At 46.1% G+C, this 15,600-nt stretch overlaps 6 non-coding genes across 6 annotated transcripts; all 6 read left to right on the top strand.

Moving 5' to 3' along the window:
• The first annotated feature begins 1,910 nt into the window (after nucleotides 1–1,910).
• Nucleotides 1,911–2,101, top strand: LOC130316319 (U2 spliceosomal RNA). Its single transcript, XR_008863664.1, has one exon. It is a non-coding gene; the product is annotated as a U2 spliceosomal RNA (small nuclear RNA).
• A 2,095-nt stretch (nucleotides 2,102–4,196) lies between these two features.
• On the top strand, nucleotides 4,197–4,387 carry LOC130316318 (U2 spliceosomal RNA). Its single transcript, XR_008863663.1, has one exon. It is a non-coding gene; the product is annotated as a U2 spliceosomal RNA (small nuclear RNA).
• Nucleotides 4,388–6,482: 2,095 nt separating this feature from the next.
• LOC130316317 (U2 spliceosomal RNA) lies at nucleotides 6,483–6,673 on the top strand. Its single transcript, XR_008863662.1, has one exon. It is a non-coding gene; the product is annotated as a U2 spliceosomal RNA (small nuclear RNA).
• Nucleotides 6,674–8,766: 2,093 nt separating this feature from the next.
• LOC130316316 (U2 spliceosomal RNA) lies at nucleotides 8,767–8,957 on the top strand. The gene has a single exon (XR_008863661.1). It is a non-coding gene; the product is annotated as a U2 spliceosomal RNA (small nuclear RNA).
• A 2,100-nt stretch (nucleotides 8,958–11,057) lies between these two features.
• On the top strand, nucleotides 11,058–11,248 carry LOC130316315 (U2 spliceosomal RNA). Its single transcript, XR_008863660.1, has one exon. It is a non-coding gene; the product is annotated as a U2 spliceosomal RNA (small nuclear RNA).
• A 2,100-nt stretch (nucleotides 11,249–13,348) lies between these two features.
• LOC130316314 (U2 spliceosomal RNA) lies at nucleotides 13,349–13,539 on the top strand. Its single transcript, XR_008863659.1, has one exon. It is a non-coding gene; the product is annotated as a U2 spliceosomal RNA (small nuclear RNA).
• Nucleotides 13,540–15,600: the final 2,061 nt, after the last annotated feature.

Below are 15,600 nucleotides of genomic sequence, written 5' to 3'. Positions count from 1 at the left end.
ACAGGACTTCTGCTGCTGCTGACTAAATGGCCTCCTTAATTGGATCATTTGAGTAGCCAGCACACCTGTGCAGGTAGGGCATGACATGATAGGCAGCTGCCTTGATAGCGGGTGGGTGCTGAATGTTCCTAATTGACAAAATAAGATTAATGCTTATGAAGAAATATAAAATCTCATCCCTTCCCCAATATCGCGCCACACCCCTACCCCTTAATTCCCTGGTTGAACGTGATGGACATATGTCTTTTTTCGACCGTACTAACTATGTAACTATGTAACATAACATGGGGGGGGGGGGGGGGGTCTCCTGGCTGTTCACACAGGTGTGTCATTGCTGTACATTGACCATGCATTGCTTCTGTGGTATTGCAAAGGCAAAGACAAATGCTTCCAGCCATCCATTGCACTAATGGATTGGTCATCAGCTGGCTGTCTATGTCCCGCATCAATATAGACCAAAGTACAGAGGGTTAGGCTATGCTATTGTGCACCTACCTGATGCATCAGAAGGTGCGAGGCCCTTGCTAAATTCTGTGCACAGACTTTGAGATCTATGCTTTAGACTGTATCTAAACCTGCTCCAACATGGACTGACATTCTGGCCTACTTTCAGCCGATGCGACTTGTCTGTCGCTGAACAGTCGCTTTTTATGTATTCAGCACCTATGTATAATGTTGTAAAAATGCTCTAGAAGCTAAAGTCGCAGAAATGTCACACATATTTGGCCTGCAACTTTCTGTGCGACAAATTCAGACAGGAAAAATCAGTATAAATCCTTAGAAAATTATCCCCCAGTGTCTCCATCTGCTGGCGGTATTGAATAAGCATTGCTGCACTGATGGGGTATGCATTAGACGAAAAAAAAGAAGAAAAAGAAGAATAATACGCCCAGAAAAGAGGCGAAAAGGAGAAAAACGTAAAAAAACGTGAAAAAAAAGTAAGAGGAAGAGAAGGGGAAAAAAAGGTGGAAATGGGTTTAAAAGTGATTTCGGCGGAGAAATATATATATATATATATATATATATATATATATATATGCGCACACACACACATAGATATAAACGTATTCTCCGTTGAGATATTGCAGCCGCTGCTGTGTCCAGGCCCAGGAGCCTTAGCACTGTGCTGTGATGTCACTCAATACCACTGACATCACTAGGTGTAAACAACATCTCTCCTTTGCTGTGTATGTGACTATGGAGCTGTTTGGTGATGTCGTCTATTACGGCCTTCATAGAAGCAACAGGAGATTGTTGCATCCGTCTTGAACCCTCAGAACTACAGTGCTATGATGTCACTCACTTCCACAGGCCTTGCAGAGTGTAAACAACAACAACCCAGCTTTGTTGTGTATGTAACCAAAGGGATTTGTGATGTCACCTAGAACCTTCACAGCAGCGACAGCTTTATGAGGAGCATCAGCACTGCTCTGCCTGAGCAGAACCATCACCGCCATAGGTTGTCAAATAACCCGGATTTAACCCACACAGGTAAGTCCAATGGGGTGCAGGCATGTCCTCTATGCTTACAGCTTCCCGTGGGTGTTGGTTTGATACCGTTTGGGGACAGCCAAGGAGGCATCTGCAGGCAACAAAGGTAGGTGTGTGCTTGTGTGTGTGTTTCCTATGCAGATCCTAAGCCCAGTGTCACATGCAAGTAGGAGGAGTAAGAAGGGTTCCTGGCAAATCCGGGTTATGGATTGCATTTAAAAAGGCCCCGTGGGAGTGCAATGGGCCCCTGTCTTGCTGCTTAGCAATAATGGTATGGGTTTAGGTTCTGCTGTGTGTACTGGTGGTTGACTGCCCCCCAGCCCAGAGTGTGCATGGAAAATTGTCTGGCAGCCTCCCTGACAGCAAGCAGTGATAGTGCCCATGAAGGGGACCTTGTTGGGCCCGCCCCTTTCACGGTTATCGCTTCTCGGCCTTTTGGCTAAGATCAAGTGTAGTATCTGTTCTTATCAGTTTAATATCTGATACGTCCCCTATCTGGGGACCATATATTAAATGGATTTTTGAGAACGGGGGCCGATTTCGAAGCTTGCTTCCGTCGCCCTATGCATTGACCCGATATGGCAGTATCTTCGGGTACAGTGCACCACCCCCTTACAGGGTTAAAAAGAAAGATTCCTACTTTCATTGCTACCTGCTTGCTGGCTAGCCAGCTAGCCAGCCCTGTGGGCCTTGCTGCTGCTGCAGCCAAAAAACAAAAGGTGGTGCTGCTGCTGCTTCTGCTGCTTCTGCTTCTGCTTGTGTCTGGCCCCTGTTGGAGCGTCCAGGCACAGGACTTCTGCTGCTGCTGACTAAATGGCCTCCTTAATTGGATCATTTGAGTAGCCAGCACACCTGTGCAGGTAGGGCATGACATGATAGGCAGCTGCCTTGATAGCGGGTGGGTGCTGAATGTTCCTAATTGACAAAATAAGATTAATGCTTATGAAGAAATATAAAATCTCATCCCTTCCCCAATATCGCGCCACACCCCTACCCCTTAATTCCCTGGTTGAACGTGATGGACATATGTCTTTTTTCGACCGTACTAACTATGTAACTATGTAACATAACATGGGGGGGGGGGGGGGGTCTCCTGGCTGTTCACACAGGTGTGTCATTGCTGTACATTGACCATGCATTGCTTCTGTGGTATTGCAAAGGCAAAGACAAATGCTTCCAGCCATCCATTGCACTAATGGATTGGTCATCAGCTGGCTGTCTATGTCCCGCATCAATATAGACCAAAGTACAGAGGGTTAGGCTATGCTATTGTGCACCTACCTGATGCATCAGAAGGTGCGAGGCCCTTGCTAAATTCTGTGCACAGACTTTGAGATCTATGCTTTAGACTGTATCTAAACCTGCACCAACATGGACTGACATTCTGGCCTACTTTCAGCCGATGCGACTTGTCTGTCGCTGAACAGTCGCTTTTTATGTATTCAGCACCTATGTATAATGTTGTAAAAATGCTCTAGAAGCTAAAGTCGCAGAAATGTCACACATATTTGGCCTGCAACTTTCTGTGCGACAAATTCAGACAGGAAAAATCAGTATAAATCCTTAGAAAATTATCCCCCAGTGTCTCCATCTGCTGGCGGTATTGAATAAGCATTGCTGCACTGATGGGGTATGCATTAGACGAAAAAAAAGAAGAAAAAGAAGAATAATACGCCCAGAAAAGAGGCGAAAAGGAGAAAAACGTAAAAAAACGTGAAAAAAAAGTAAGAGGAAGAGAAGGGAAAAAAAGGTGGAAATGGGTTTAAAAGTGATTTCGGCGGAGAAATATATATATATATATATATATATATATATATATATATATATATATATGCGCACACACACACATAGATATAAACGTATTCTCCGTTGAGATATTGCAGCCGCTGCTGTGTCCAGGCCCAGGAGCCTTAGCACTGTGCTGTGATGTCACTCAATACCACTGACATCACTAGGTGTAAACAACATCTCTCCTTTGCTGTGTATGTGACTATGGAGCTGTTTGGTGATGTTGTCTATTACGGCCTTCATAGAAGCAACAGGAGATTGTTGCATCCATCTTGAACCCTCAGAACTACAGTGCTATGATGTCACTCACTTCCACAGGCCTTGCAGAGTGTAAACAACAACAACCCAGCTTTGTTGTGTATGTAACCAAAGGGATTTGTGATGTCACCTAGAACCTTCACAGCAGCGACAGCTTTATGAGGAGCATCAGCACTGCTCTGCCTGAGCAGAACCATCACCGCCATAGGTTGTCAAATAACCCGGATTTAACCCACACAGGTAAGTCCAATGGGGTGCAGGCATGTCCTCTATGCTTACAGCTTCCCGTGGGTGTTGGTTTGATACCGTTTGGGGACAGCCAAGGAGGCATCTGCAGGCAACAAAGGTAGGTGTGTGCTTGTGTGTGTGTTTCCTATGCAGATCCTAAGCCCAGTGTCACATGCAAGTAGGAGGAGTAAGAAGGGTTCCTGGCAAATCCGGGTTATGGATTGCATTTAAAAAGGCCCCGTGGGAGTGCAATGGGCCCCTGTCTTGCTGCTTAGCAATAATGGTATGGGTTTAGGTTCTGCTGTGTGTACTGGTGGTTGACTGCCCCCCAGCCCAGAGTGTGCATGGAAAATTGTCTGGCAGCCTCCCTGACAGCAAGCAGTGATAGTGCCCATGAAGGGGACCTTGTTGGGCCCGCCCCTTTCACGGTTATCGCTTCTCGGCCTTTTGGCTAAGATCAAGTGTAGTATCTGTTCTTATCAGTTTAATATCTGATACGTCCCCTATCTGGGGACCATATATTAAATGGATTTTTGAGAACGGGGGCCGATTTCGAAGCTTGCTTCCGTCGCCCTATGCATTGACCCGATATGGCAGTATCTTCGGGTACAGTGCACCACCCCCTTACAGGGTTAAAAAGAAAGATTCCTACTTTCATTGCTACCTGCTTGCTGGCTAGCCAGCTTGCCAGCCCTGTGGGCCTTGCTGCTGCTGCAGCCAAAAAACAAAAGGTGGTGCTGCTGCTGCTTCTGCTGCTTCTGCTTCTGCTTGTGTCTGGCCCCTGTTGGAGCGTCCAGGCACAGGACTTCTGCTGCTGCTGACTAAATGGCCTCCTTAATTGGATCATTTGAGTAGCCAGCACACCTGTGCAGGTAGGGCATGACATGATAGGCAGCTGCCTTGATAGCGGGTGGGTGCTGAATGTTCCTAATTGACAAAATAAGATTAATGCTTATGAAGAAATATAAAATCTCATCCCTTCCCCAATATCGCGCCACACCCCTACCCCTTAATTCCCTGGTTGAACGTGATGGACATATGTCTTTTTTCGACCGTACTAACTATGTAACTATGTAACATAACATGGGGGGGGGGGGGGGGGGGGGGTCTCCTGGCTGTTCACACAGGTGTGTCATTGCTGTACATTGACCATGCATTGCTTCTGTGGTATTGCAAAGGCAAAGACAAATGCTTCCAGCCATCCATTGCACTAATGGATTGGTCATCAGCTGGCTGTCTATGTCCCGCATCAATATAGACCAAAGTACAGAGGGTTAGGCTATGCTATTGTGCACCTACCTGATGCATCAGAAGGTGCGAGGCCCTTGCTAAATTCTGTGCACAGACTTTGAGATCTATGCTTTAGACTGTATCTAAACCTGCTCCAACATGGACTGACATTCTGGCCTACTTTCAGCCGATGCGACTTGTCTGTCGCTGAACAGTCGCTTTTTATGTATTCAGCACCTATGTATAATGTTGTAAAAATGCTCTAGAAGCTAAAGTCGCAGAAATGTCACACATATTTGGCCTGCAACTTTCTGTGCGACAAATTCAGACAGGAAAAATCAGTATAAATCCTTAGAAAATTATCCCCCAGTGTCTCCATCTGCTGGCGGTATTGAATAAGCATTGCTGCACTGATGGGGTATGCATTAGACGAAAAAAAAGAAGAAAAAGAAGAATAATACGCCCAGAAAAGAGGCGAAAAGGAGAAAAACGTAAAAAAACGTGAAAAAAAAGTAAGAGGAAGAGAAGGGAAAAAAAGGTGGAAATGGGTTTAAAAGTGATTTCGGCGGAGAAATATATATATATATATATATATATATATATATATATATATATGCGCACACACACACATAGATATAAACGTATTCTCCGTTGAGATATTGCAGCCGCTGCTGTGTCCAGGCCCAGGAGCCTTAGCACTGTGCTGTGATGTCACTCAATACCACTGACATCACTAGGTGTAAACAACATCTCTCCTTTGCTGTGTATGTGACTATGGAGCTGTTTGGTGATGTCGTCTATTACGGCCTTCATAGAAGCAACAGGAGATTGTTGCATCCATCTTGAACCCTCAGAACTACAGTGCTATGATGTCACTCACTTCCACAGGCCTTGCAGAGTGTAAACAACAACAACCCAGCTTTGTTGTGTATGTAACCAAAGGGATTTGTGATGTCACCTAGAACCTTCACAGCAGCGACAGCTTTATGAGGAGCATCAGCACTGCTCTGCCTGAGCAGAACCATCACCGCCATAGGTTGTCAAATAACCCGGATTTAACCCACACAGGTAAGTCCAATGGGGTGCAGGCATGTCCTCTATGCTTACAGCTTCCCGTGGGTGTTGGTTTGATACCGTTTGGGGACAGCCAAGGAGGCATCTGCAGGCAACAAAGGTAGGTGTGTGCTTGTGTGTGTGTTTCCTATGCAGATCCTAAGCCCAGTGTCACATGCAAGTAGGAGGAGTAAGAAGGGTTCCTGGCAAATCCGGGTTATGGATTGCATTTAAAAAGGCCCCGTGGGAGTGCAATGGGCCCCTGTCTTGCTGCTTAGCAATAATGGTATGGGTTTAGGTTCTGCTGTGTGTACTGGTGGTTGACTGCCCCCCAGCCCAGAGTGTGCATGGAAAATTGTCTGGCAGCCTCCCTGACAGCAAGCAGTGATAGTGCCCATGAAGGGGACCTTGTTGGGCCCGCCCCTTTCACGGTTATCGCTTCTCGGCCTTTTGGCTAAGATCAAGTGTAGTATCTGTTCTTATCAGTTTAATATCTGATACGTCCCCTATCTGGGGACCATATATTAAATGGATTTTTGAGAACGGGGGCCGATTTCGAAGCTTGCTTCCGTCGCCCTATGCATTGACCCGATATGGCAGTATCTTCGGGTACAGTGCACCACCCCCTTACAGGGTTAAAAAGAAAGATTCCTACTTTCATTGCTACCTGCTTGCTGGCTAGCCAGCTTGCCAGCCCTGTGGGCCTTGCTGCTGCTGCAGCCAAAAAACAAAAGGTGGTGCTGCTGCTGCTTCTGCTGCTTCTGCTTCTGCTTGTGTCTGGCCCCTGTTGGAGCGTCCAGGCACAGGACTTCTGCTGCTGCTGACTAAATGGCCTCCTTAATTGGATCATTTGAGTAGCCAGCACACCTGTGCAGGTAGGGCATGACATGATAGGCAGCTGCCTTGATAGCGGGTGGGTGCTGAATGTTCCTAATTGACAAAATAAGATTAATGCTTATGAAGAAATATAAAATCTCATCCCTTCCCCAATATCGCGCCACACCCCTACCCCTTAATTCCCTGGTTGAACGTGATGGACATATGTCTTTTTTCGACCGTACTAACTATGTAACTATGTAACATAACATGGGGGGGGGGGGGGGTCTCCTGGCTGTTCACACAGGTGTGTCATTGCTGTACATTGACCATGCATTGCTTCTGTGGTATTGCAAAGGCAAAGACAAATGCTTCCAGCCATCCATTGCACTAATGGATTGGTCATCAGCTGGCTGTCTATGTCCCGCATCAATATAGACCAAAGTACAGAGGGTTAGGCTATGCTATTGTGCACCTACCTGATGCATCAGAAGGTGCGAGGCCCTTGCTAAATTCTGTGCACAGACTTTGAGATCTATGCTTTAGACTGTATCTAAACCTGCTCCAACATGGACTGACATTCTGGCCTACTTTCAGCCGATGCGACTTGTCTGTCGCTGAACAGTCGCTTTTTATGTATTCAGCACCTATGTATAATGTTGTAAAAATGCTCTAGAAGCTAAAGTCGCAGAAATGTCACACATATTTGGCCTGCAACTTTCTGTGCGACAAATTCAGACAGGAAAAATCAGTATAAATCCTTAGAAAATTATCCCCCAGTGTCTCCATCTGCTGGCGGTATTGAATAAGCATTGCTGCACTGATGGGGTATGCATTAGACGAAAAAAAAGAAGAAAAAGAAGAATAATACGCCCAGAAAAGAGGCGAAAAGGAGAAAAACGTAAAAAAACGTGAAAAAAAAGTAAGAGGAAGAGAAGGGAAAAAAAGGTGGAAATGGGTTTAAAAGTGATTTCGGCGGAGAATATATATATATATATATATATATATATATATATATATATATATATATGCGCACACACACACATAGATATAAACGTATTCTCCGTTGAGATATTGTAGCCGCTGCTGTGTCCAGGCCCAGGAGCCTTAGCACTGTGCTGTGATGTCACTCAATACCACTGACATCACTAGGTGTAAACAACATCTCTCCTTTGCTGTGTATGTGACTATGGAGCTGTTTGGTGATGTCGTCTATTACGGCCTTCATAGAAGCAACAGGAGATTGTTGCATCCATCTTGAACCCTCAGAACTACAGTGCTATGATGTCACTCACTTCCACAGGCCTTGCAGAGTGTAAACAACAACAACCCAGCTTTGTTGTGTATGTAACCAAAGGGATTTGTGATGTCACCTAGAACCTTCACAGCAGCGACAGCTTTATGAGGAGCATCAGCACTGCTCTGCCTGAGCAGAACCATCACCGCCATAGGTTGTCAAATAACCCGGATTTAACCCACACAGGTAAGTCCAATGGGGTGCAGGCATGTCCTCTATGCTTACAGCTTCCCGTGGGTGTTGGTTTGATACCGTTTGGGGACAGCCAAGGAGGCATCTGCAGGCAACAAAGGTAGGTGTGTGCTTGTGTGTGTGTTTCCTATGCAGATCCTAAGCCCAGTGTCACATGCAAGTAGGAGGAGTAAGAAGGGTTCCTGGCAAATCCGGGTTATGGATTGCATTTAAAAAGGCCCCGTGGGAGTGCAATGGGCCCCTGTCTTGCTGCTTAGCAATAATGGTATGGGTTTAGGTTCTGCTGTGTGTACTGGTGGTTGACTGCCCCCCAGCCCAGAGTGTGCATGGAAAATTGTCTGGCAGCCTCCCTGACAGCAAGCAGTGATAGTGCCCATGAAGGGGACCTTGTTGGGCCCGCCCCTTTCACGGTTATCGCTTCTCGGCCTTTTGGCTAAGATCAAGTGTAGTATCTGTTCTTATCAGTTTAATATCTGATACGTCCCCTATCTGGGGACCATATATTAAATGGATTTTTGAGAACGGGGGCCGATTTCGAAGCTTGCTTCCGTCGCCCTATGCATTGACCCGATATGGCAGTATCTTCGGGTACAGTGCACCACCCCCTTACAGGGTTAAAAAGAAAGATTCCTACTTTCATTGCTACCTGCTTGCTGGCTAGCCAGCTTGCCAGCCCTGTGGGCCTTGCTGCTGCTGCAGCCAAAAAACAAAAGGTGGTGCTGCTGCTGCTTCTGCTGCTTCTGCTTCTGCTTGTGTCTGGCCCCTGTTGGAGCGTCCAGGCACAGGACTTCTGCTGCTGCTGACTAAATGGCCTCCTTAATTGGATCATTTGAGTAGCCAGCACACCTGTGCAGGTAGGGCATGACATGATAGGCAGCTGCCTTGATAGCGGGTGGGTGCTGAATGTTCCTAATTGACAAAATAAGATTAATGCTTATGAAGAAATATAAAATCTCATCCCTTCCCCAATATCGCGCCACACCCCTACCCCTTAATTCCCTGGTTGAACGTGATGGACATATGTCTTTTTTCGACCGTACTAACTATGTAACTATGTAACATAACATGGGGGGGGGGGGGGGGGGGGGTCTCCTGGCTGTTCACACAGGTGTGTCATTGCTGTACATTGACCATGCATTGCTTCTGTGGTATTGCAAAGGCAAAGACAAATGCTTCCAGCCATCCATTGCACTAATGGATTGGTCATCAGCTGGCTGTCTATGTCCCGCATCAATATAGACCAAAGTACAGAGGGTTAGGCTATGCTATTGTGCACCTACCTGATGCATCAGAAGGTGCGAGGCCCTTGCTAAATTCTGTGCACAGACTTTGAGATCTATGCTTTAGACTGTATCTAAACCTGCTCCAACATGGACTGACATTCTGGCCTACTTTCAGCCGATGCGACTTGTCTGTCGCTGAACAGTCGCTTTTTATGTATTCAGCACCTATGTATAATGTTGTAAAAATGCTCTAGAAGCTAAAGTCGCAGAAATGTCACACATATTTGGCCTGCAACTTTCTGTGCGACAAATTCAGACAGGAAAAATCAGTATAAATCCTTAGAAAATTATCCCCCAGTGTCTCCATCTGCTGGCGGTATTGAATAAGCATTGCTGCACTGATGGGGTATGCATTAGACGAAAAAAAAGAAGAAAAAGAAGAATAATACGCCCAGAAAAGAGGCGAAAAGGAGAAAAACGTAAAAAAACGTGAAAAAAAAGTAAGAGGAAGAGAAGGGAAAAAAAGGTGGAAATGGGTTTAAAAGTGATTTCGGCGGAGAAATATATATATATATATATATATATATATATATATATATATATATATATGCGCACACACACACATAGATATAAACGTATTCTCCGTTGAGATATTGTAGCCGCTGCTGTGTCCAGGCCCAGGAGCCTTAGCACTGTGCTGTGATGTCACTCAATACCACTGACATCACTAGGTGTAAACAACATCTCTCCTTTGCTGTGTATGTGACTATGGAGCTGTTTGGTGATGTCGTCTATTACGGCCTTCATAGAAGCAACAGGAGATTGTTGCATCCATCTTGAACCCTCAGAACTACAGTGCTATGATGTCACTCACTTCCACAGGCCTTGCAGAGTGTAAACAACAACAACCCAGCTTTGTTGTGTATGTAACCAAAGGGATTTGTGATGTCACCTAGAACCTTCACAGCAGCGACAGCTTTATGAGGAGCATCAGCACTGCTCTGCCTGAGCAGAACCATCACCGCCATAGGTTGTCAAATAACCCGGATTTAACCCACACAGGTAAGTCCAATGGGGTGCAGGCATGTCCTCTATGCTTACAGCTTCCCGTGGGTGTTGGTTTGATACCGTTTGGGGACAGCCAAGGAGGCATCTGCAGGCAACAAAGGTAGGTGTGTGCTTGTGTGTGTGTTTCCTATGCAGATCCTAAGCCCAGTGTCACATGCAAGTAGGAGGAGTAAGAAGGGTTCCTGGCAAATCCGGGTTATGGATTGCATTTAAAAAGGCCCCGTGGGAGTGCAATGGGCCCCTGTCTTGCTGCTTAGCAATAATGGTATGGGTTTAGGTTCTGCTGTGTGTACTGGTGGTTGACTGCCCCCCAGCCCAGAGTGTGCATGGAAAATTGTCTGGCAGCCTCCCTGACAGCAAGCAGTGATAGTGCCCATGAAGGGGACCTTGTTGGGCCCGCCCCTTTCACGGTTATCGCTTCTCGGCCTTTTGGCTAAGATCAAGTGTAGTATCTGTTCTTATCAGTTTAATATCTGATACGTCCCCTATCTGGGGACCATATATTAAATGGATTTTTGAGAACGGGGGCCGATTTCGAAGCTTGCTTCCGTCGCCCTATGCATTGACCCGATATGGCAGTATCTTCGGGTACAGTGCACCACCCCCTTACAGGGTTAAAAAGAAAGATTCCTACTTTCATTGCTACCTGCTTGCTGGCTAGCCAGCTTGCCAGCCCTGTGGGCCTTGCTGCTGCTGCAGCCAAAAAACAAAAGGTGGTGCTGCTGCTGCTTCTGCTGCTTCTGCTTCTGCTTGTGTCTGGCCCCTGTTGGAGCGTCCAGGCACAGGACTTCTGCTGCTGCTGACTAAATGGCCTCCTTAATTGGATCATTTGAGTAGCCAGCACACCTGTGCAGGTAGGGCATGACATGATAGGCAGCTGCCTTGATAGCGGGTGGGTGCTGAATGTTCCTAATTGACAAAATAAGATTAATGCTTATGAAGAAATATAAAATCTCATCCCTTCCCCAATATCGCGCCACACCCCTACCCCTTAATTCCCTGGTTGAACGTGATGGACATATGTCTTTTTTCGACCGTACTAACTATGTAACTATGTAACATAACATGGGGGGGGGGGGGGGGGGGGGGGTCTCCTGGCTGTTCACACAGGTGTGTCATTGCTGTACATTGACCATGCATTGCTTCTGTGGTATTGCAAAGGCAAAGACAAATGCTTCCAGCCATCCATTGCACTAATGGATTGGTCATCAGCTGGCTGTCTATGTCCCGCATCAATATAGACCAAAGTACAGAGGGTTAGGCTATGCTATTGTGCACCTACCTGATGCATCAGAAGGTGCGAGGCCCTTGCTAAATTCTGTGCACAGACTTTGAGATCTATGCTTTAGACTGTATCTAAACCTGCTCCAACATGGACTGACATTCTGGCCTACTTTCAGCCGATGCGACTTGTCTGTCGCTGAACAGTCGCTTTTTATGTATTCAGCACCTATGTATAATGTTGTAAAAATGCTCTAGAAGCTAAAGTCGCAGAAATGTCACACATATTTGGCCTGCAACTTTCTGTGCGACAAATTCAGACAGGAAAAATCAGTATAAATCCTTAGAAAATTATCCCCCAGTGTCTCCATCTGCTGGCGGTATTGAATAAGCATTGCTGCACTGATGGGGTATGCATTAGACGAAAAAAAAGAAGAAAAAGAAGAATAATACGCCCAGAAAAGAGGCGAAAAGGAGAAAAACGTAAAAAAACGTGAAAAAAAAGTAAGAGGAAGAGAAGGGAAAAAAAGGTGGAAATGGGTTTAAAAGTGATTTCGGCGGAGAAATATATATATATATATATATATATATATATATATATATATATATATGCGCACACACACACATAGATATAAACGTATTCTCCGTTGAGATATTGCAGCCGCTGCTGTGTCCAGGCCCAGGAGCCTTAGCACTGTGCTGTGATGTCACTCAATACCACTGACATCACTAGGTGTAAACAACATCTCTCCTTTGCTGTGTATGTGACTATGGAGCTGTTTGGTGATGTCGTCTATTACGGCCTTCATAGAAGCAACAGGAGATTGTTGCATCCATCTTGAACCCTCAGAACTACAGTGCTATGATGTCACTCACTTCCACAGGCCTTGCAGAGTGTAAACAACAACAACCCAGCTTTGTTGTGTATGTAACCAAAGGGATTTGTGATGTCACCTAGAACCTTCACAGCAGCGACAGCTTTATGAGGAGCATCAGCACTGCTCTGCCTGAGCAGAACCATCACCGCCATAGGTTGTCAAATAACCCGGATTTAACCCACACAGGTAAGTCCAATGGGGTGCAGGCATGTCCTCTATGCTTACAGCTTCCCGTGGGTGTTGGTTTGATACCGTTTGGGGACAGCCAAGGAGGCATCTGCAGGCAACAAAGGTAGGTGTGTGCTTGTGTGTGTGTTTCCTATGCAGATCCTAAGCCCAGTGTCACATGCAAGTAGGAGGAGTAAGAAGGGTTCCTGGCAAATCCGGGTTATGGATTGCATTTAAAAAGGCCCCGTGGGAGTGCAATGGGCCCCTGTCTTGCTGCTTAGCAATAATGGTATGGGTTTAGGTTCTGCTGTGTGTACTGGTGGTTGACTGCCCCCCAGCCCAGAGTGTGCATGGAAAATTGTCTGGCAGCCTCCCTGACAGCAAGCAGTGATAGTGCCCATGAAGGGGACCTTGTTGGGCCCGCCCCTTTCACGGTTATCGCTTCTCGGCCTTTTGGCTAAGATCAAGTGTAGTATCTGTTCTTATCAGTTTAATATCTGATACGTCCCCTATCTGGGGACCATATATTAAATGGATTTTTGAGAACGGGGGCCGATTTCGAAGCTTGCTTCCGTCGCCCTATGCATTGACCCGATATGGCAGTATCTTCGGGTACAGTGCACCACCCCCTTACAGGGTTAAAAAGAAAGATTCCTACTTTCATTGCTACCTGCTTGCTGGCTAGCCAGCTAGCCAGCCCTGTGGGCCTTGCTGCTGCTGCAGCCAAAAAACAAAAGGTGGTGCTGCTGCTGCTTCTGCTGCTTCTGCTTCTGCTTGTGTCTGGCCCCTGTTGGAGCGTCCAGGCACAGGACTTCTGCTGCTGCTGACTAAATGGCCTCCTTAATTGGATCATTTGAGTAGCCAGCACACCTGTGCAGGTAGGGCATGACATGATAGGCAGCTGCCTTGATAGCGGGTGGGTGCTGAATGTTCCTAATTGACAAAATAAGATTAATGCTTATGAAGAAATATAAAATCTCATCCCTTCCCCAATATCGCGCCACACCCCTACCCCTTAATTCCCTGGTTGAACGTGATGGACATATGTCTTTTTTCGACCGTACTAACTATGTAACTATGTAACATAACATGGGGGGGGGGGGGGGGGGTCTCCTGGCTGTTCACACAGGTGTGTCATTGCTGTACATTGACCATGCATTGCTTCTGTGGTATTGCAAAGGCAAAGACAAATGCTTCCAGCCATCCATTGCACTAATGGATTGGTCATCAGCTGGCTGTCTATGTCCCGCATCAATATAGACCAAAGTACAGAGGGTTAGGCTATGCTATTGTGCACCTACCTGATGCATCAGAAGGTGCGAGGCCCTTGCTAAATTCTGTGCACAGACTTTGAGATCTATGCTTTAGACTGTATCTAAACCTGCTCCAACATGGACTGACATTCTGGCCTACTTTCAGCCGATGCGACTTGTCTGTCGCTGAACAGTCGCTTTTTATGTATTCAGCACCTATGTATAATGTTGTAAAAATGCTCTAGAAGCTAAAGTCGCAGAAATGTCACACATATTTGGCCTGCAACTTTCTGTGCGACAAATTCAGACAGGAAAAATCAGTATAAATCCTTAGAAAATTATCCCCCAGTGTCTCCATCTGCTGGCGGTATTGAATAAGCATTGCTGCACTGATGGGGTATGCATTAGACGAAAAAAAAGAAGAAAAAGAAGAATAATACGCCCAGAAAAGAGGCGAAAAGGAGAAAAACGTAAAAAAACGTGAAAAAAAAGTAAGAGGAAGAGAAGGGAAAAAAAGGTGGAAATGGGTTTAAAAGTGATTTCGGCGGAGAAATATATATATATATATATATATATATATATATATATATATATATATATGCGCACACACACACATAGATATAAACGTATTCTCCGTTGAGATATTGCAGCCGCTGCTGTGTCCAGGCCCAGGAGCCTTAGCACTGTGCTGTGATGTCACTCAATACCACTGACATCACTAGGTGTAAACAACATCTCTCCTTTGCTGTGTATGTGACTATGGAGCTGTTTGGTGATGTCGTCTATTACGGCCTTCATAGAAGCAACAGGAGATTGTTGCATCCATCTTGAACCCTCAGAACTACAGTGCTATGATGTCACTCACTTCCACAGGCCTTGCAGAGTGTAAACAACAACAACCCAGCTTTGTTGTGTATGTAACCAAAGGGATTTGTGATGTCACCTAGAACCTTCACAGCAGCGACAGCTTTATGAGGAGCATCAGCACTGCTCTGCCTGAGCAGAACCATCACCGCCATAGGTTGTCAAATAACCCGGATTTAACCCACACAGGTAAGTCCAATGGGGTGCAGGCATGTCCTCTATGCTTACAGCTTCCCGTGGGTGTTGGTTTGATACCGTTTGGGGACAGCCAAGGAGGCATCTGCAGGCAACAAAGGTAGGTGTGTGCTTGTGTGTGTGTTTCCTATGCAGATCCTAAGCCCAGTGTCACATGCAAGTAGGAGGAGTAAGAAGGGTTCCTGGCAAATCCGGGTTATGGATTGCATTTAAAAAGGCCCCGTGGGAGTGCAATGGGCCCCTGTCTTGCTGCTTAGCAATAATGGTATGGGTTTAGGTTCTGCTGTGTGTACTGGTGGTTGACTGCCCCCCAGCCCAGAGTGTGCATGGAAAATTGTCTGGCAGCCTCCCTGACAGCAAGCAGTGATAGTGCCCAT

The sequence above is a fragment of the Hyla sarda genome, unplaced genomic scaffold (assembly GCF_029499605.1).
Source record: "Hyla sarda isolate aHylSar1 unplaced genomic scaffold, aHylSar1.hap1 scaffold_193, whole genome shotgun sequence".
In the NCBI taxonomy this organism is placed as follows: Eukaryota; Metazoa; Chordata; class Amphibia; order Anura; family Hylidae; genus Hyla; species Hyla sarda.
This window is presented reverse-complemented; position numbering and strand designations above follow the sequence as displayed.